This window comes from Mizuhopecten yessoensis, unplaced genomic scaffold, assembly GCF_002113885.1.
Source record: "Mizuhopecten yessoensis strain PY_sf001 unplaced genomic scaffold, ASM211388v2 scaffold716149, whole genome shotgun sequence".
Taxonomy (NCBI): Eukaryota; Metazoa; Mollusca; class Bivalvia; order Pectinida; family Pectinidae; genus Mizuhopecten; species Mizuhopecten yessoensis.
In genome coordinates this window covers 139,911-144,897 of record NW_018479972.1, presented here as the reverse complement: position 1 = coordinate 144,897, position 4,987 = coordinate 139,911, and positions in this window count along the sequence as shown.

Below are 4,987 nucleotides of genomic sequence, written 5' to 3'. Positions count from 1 at the left end.
AGAGAGAGAGAGAGAGAGAGAGAGAGAGAGAGAGAGAGAGAGATTTAGAAGATGTAGATACTCAAAAGCGAACACAATATGCATGACTTTGTCTTTCTCAAATCTCAGGCCCCTTTGATCGAGTACGCACTCCTGTCTGTCTTTGGTTTTACTTTCTGTCAACGTTCCGAGAAAAAACCCCACGGTTGAGTTGTCACAGAAGGTTATGGGAACGAATAAGTACACTTCATGGTCGTTGAGTGTTTGCCTAAATCCAATATCAGTGTGTTAGTTATCAGGTCCCTGTGTTTTATTCGCATGTCCTTAATGGCTAAGATATCAGACCCCTACACTACACTACATTACACTACACTACACTACACTACACTACATTACACTACACTACACTACACTACACTACACTACACTACACTACACTACACTACACTACACTACACTACACTACACTTCACTACACTACAATACCATTCATTACACTACACTACACTTCACTACACTTCATTACACTACATTACACTACACTACACTACACTACACTACACTACACTACACAACACTTCACTACACTGCACTACACTACACTACACTACACTAAACCACACTACACTACACTACACTACCCTACACTACACTACACTACACTACACTACACTACACTACACTACACTGCACTACACTACACAGCACTACACTACACTACACTACACTACACCACACTCCAATACACCACACTACACCACACTACACTACACTACACTACACTACACTACACTACACTACACTACAATTCAATTCAATTCATTACACTTCACTTCACTACACTACACTACACTACACTACACTACACTACACTACACTACACTCCGATACACCACACTACACTACACTGCACTACACTACACTACACTACACTAAACCACACTACACTACACTACACTACACTACACTACACTCCGATACACCTCACTACACTACACTGCACTACACTACACTACACTACACTACACTACACGTCACTACACTACACTACACTACACTACACTACACTACACTACACAGCACTACACTACACTACACTACACTACACTACACTACACTACACTACACTACACTACACTACACTACATTACACTACACTACACTACACTACACTACACTACACTACACTACACTACATTGCATTACACTACACAACACTACACTACACTACACTACACCTGGTCATTCTGAATAGAAAACCAGCTAATACTGTGTATTAATATGCTATATTACAAGGAGATTAGAAACGATTAAATTCCTCCTGGTAAATCATGTCACCTTGGGCATATTGATGATGGATATCATTAACGGGATTCCCTGACCAAACGTACTAACGAATCAATCCATGTTTATGCTGCATTTTTTTCATAAAAAAGACTTGCATAAATCCAAACCTTTCGAAAGCCTGTGTAAGACTCGGAAAACGTTTTTTTTTTATACTTTTATATAACCTGGAAGTCTTCGCCCGTGGTAGCTACATGTCTATATAGTCATACCAACGTTATGTTTGGTTCGTTTGTGCTTTAAGCCAAAGTATAACATTAACAACTATATATGTAGAACAGGCCCGGTTTCGGTGTTGGAGGAGAACCGGAGAACCCGCAGCAAAACCACCGACATGCGGAAGGTACCTGGCAACTGCCCCACGTAGCCATTGTAATATGTACACGTATCGTTGTGTCGTTTTGCTTCTAATTGATGGTTTCTGTCTGTGTCCTGCAGTATCAGAGGATATTGGAGAGAAAACACTGATCGGCTGCCACCATTACAATAACCAGTGTCTTTATTGTCATTGATTCTCGTTCCACGACACTTCCCTCTGGCTAGGCGTTGTCAAAATGACAGACCAGGCTCGAGGGGTCCCATTGTATAATAATAATAATATACAACATTTGATATACCGCCCTATCTAGCTAACATAAGCCAATCTAAAGCGCTTTACAGTACATAGATATACAATTTTATACATTCAATACAATTAGCATATACTTATATTAATCAATACAATATTAAGGAATTCGCAGGAGCTGCCTTATCAGGCGCTAACTACTCGTCATATGCCACCTGGCTAATATCTCCCTATGTGTGTATGCCTGTGTGTGTTCTGGAGATGAATTGTGTTCTGTTTGTAGTGGGACCGTGCTTCCAACGGTATCATTTATAGTGCAACCTCACTTGTATGCTACAGCACAGATGGCCGCAACACCCACCCAGACCATTTTATACTCCACCTAGGTTGTTGGAGTTGTGTGGGCAGGAGAAAGACACTTTCTCTAATATTCGATGCGTACGGCGACTTCGGGGATCGAAACCCGGCCGCCTGCTTGGATGGCCGGAGTGTTAACCACTCGACCAATCCGCCCATTGTATGTCACATTGCCGATATTTTATTGTCACATGTCGGCGAGGTGACATTAGACTCACAATTTCTCTCTCTCAAACGGTCTTTTCTAACAAAAAATCAAATTAAAACAAATAAAGCGTTTATCTTTTATTCATTTTTATCTATTTTTGATTGGTTATTTGAAAACATATCATATAATGCTTTAAATAGACTAAAGTTAGTCTTCTTAAAAACACGGAGTCACATAAAATATGTTATTTATCTTTATAAAGTCTTTCTTAATATCAGAAACGTATATATGTAATGTATACGTCTCTGTTAATATCTATTAATTTATTATTCATTTTCAATTTTCACTTTATTTTTTAAGACCGGAGTTGTTTTTAATGTAACTGTTTTTGTACATCATAGATAATTAACAGCTTTGTTTTAATTGATTTGTTGACATCTCCTTTATATCAGCCCTACACACACGTGTACTGTCTGTCGTCACGTGACTCAGTCCTACACACACGTGTACTGTCCGTCGTCATGTGATTCTGACCTACCCACAAGTGTTCTGTCCGTCGACATGTGATTCTGACCTACACACCAGTGTACTGTCCGTCGACATGTGATTCTGTCCTACACACAAGTGTACTGTCCGTCGTCATGTGATTCTGACCTACACACAGGTGTACTGTCCGTCGACATGTGATTCTGTCCTACACACAAGTGTACTGTCCGTCGTCATGTGATTCTGACCTACACTCACGTGTTCTGTCAGTCGTCATGTGATTCTTACCTACACACAGGTGTACTGTCCGTCGACATGTGATTCTGACCTACACACAAGTGTACTGTCCGTCGACATGTGATTCTGACCTACACACAAGTGTACTGTCCGTCGACATGTGATTCTGACCTACACACAAGTGTACTGTCCGTCGACATGTGATTCTGACCTTTACACACACGAAAACTGTCCGTCGTCATTTGATTCTGACTTACACACAAGTGTACTGTCCGTCGTCATGTGATTCTGACCTACACAGAAGTGTACTGTCCGACGTCATGTGATTCTGTCCTACACTCAAGTGTACTGTCCGTCGTCATGTGATTCTGCCCTACACACAAGTGTACTGTCCGACGTCATGAGATTCTGACCTACACACAAGTGTACTGTCCGCCGTCATGTGATTCTGACCTACACACAAGTGGACTGTCCGACGTCATGTGATTCTGACCTACACAGAAGTGTACTGTCCGACGTCATGTGATTCTGTCCTACACTCAAGTGTACTGTCCGTCGTCATGTGATTCTGACCTACACAGAAGTGTACTGTCCGACGTCATGTGATTCTGTCCTACACTCAAGTGTACTGTCCGTCGTCATGTGATTCTGAACTACACACAAGGGTACTGTCCGTCGTCATGTGATTCTGACCGACACACAAGTGTACTGTCCGTCGTCATTTGATCCTGACTTACACACAAGTGTACTGTCCGTCGACATGTGATTCTGACATACAAACAAGTGTACTGTCCGTCGTCATGTGATTCTGAACTACACACAAGGGTACTGTCCGTCGTCATGTGATTCTGACCTACACACAAGGGTACTGTCCGTCGTCATGTGATTCTGACCTACGCACAAGTGTACTGTCCGACGTCATGTGATTCTGTCCTACACTCAAGTGTACTGTCCGTCGTCATGTGATTCTGCCCTACACACAAGTGTACTGTCCGACGTCATGAGATTCTGACCTACACACAAGTGTACTGTCCGACGTCATGTGATTCTGACCGACACACAAGTGTACTGTCCGTCGTCATTTGATTCTGACCTACACTCTGTTCATTTGTTACGATAGAACAAACATGGAATTATACCGCACCAGGAACAGAAAGGCGGGAATTGTTGTTATCAGAAAAGTCAACATCTCTGTATGTATCTAGTGGGTCGAAGGCTCACATTAATTAGGTTACGTATACGTACATACATGTATCTGCCGGGCCAAAGGCTGCTCTTTAGGATATCTGTACAACTGGAAACTTTATGCTGCATGTACATATACATTAGAAACTTCTTTTCCAGCCTGAATTTATCTTTGCTATCTAAGTCCGTGCTTTGATATAATATTTAAAAAGGAAAGCCGCACAATGCGGGGCTCAAGGGGAGGTTACTGCATGTACGAAAACAACATTGGAGCTCTCTAATGTTTTGCATGCAGTGGGTCTGTCATCCTTAAGATGTGTACAGCCGTATTGGAAAGTGAACTGCGCACTCGTCACTCACAGTTCGGCAAACAGCCCAAGTTAACCGATTGTGAATTGCGACCTTGATGAACGGTAAAAGGCGATACTTAAGGTACTTTAACAGAAATATATCAACGTGGGTATATATCTCTCTAAAGTATAAGAATTCACCAAGGAAAGGTTGTTTAAAGTTATCGGACACAAAAGCTATTTAACCATGTATAAAATTAACCATGCATAAAATTTACGATCTTTCCATATCGATAACGAGAAAATAGTTAATTATGCTAAAAGTATGACACTTAAGGGTTTTTTGAACCCGGGGCCTACAGTACAAAATGATAGTTAGAATAGTATGACGTGTCC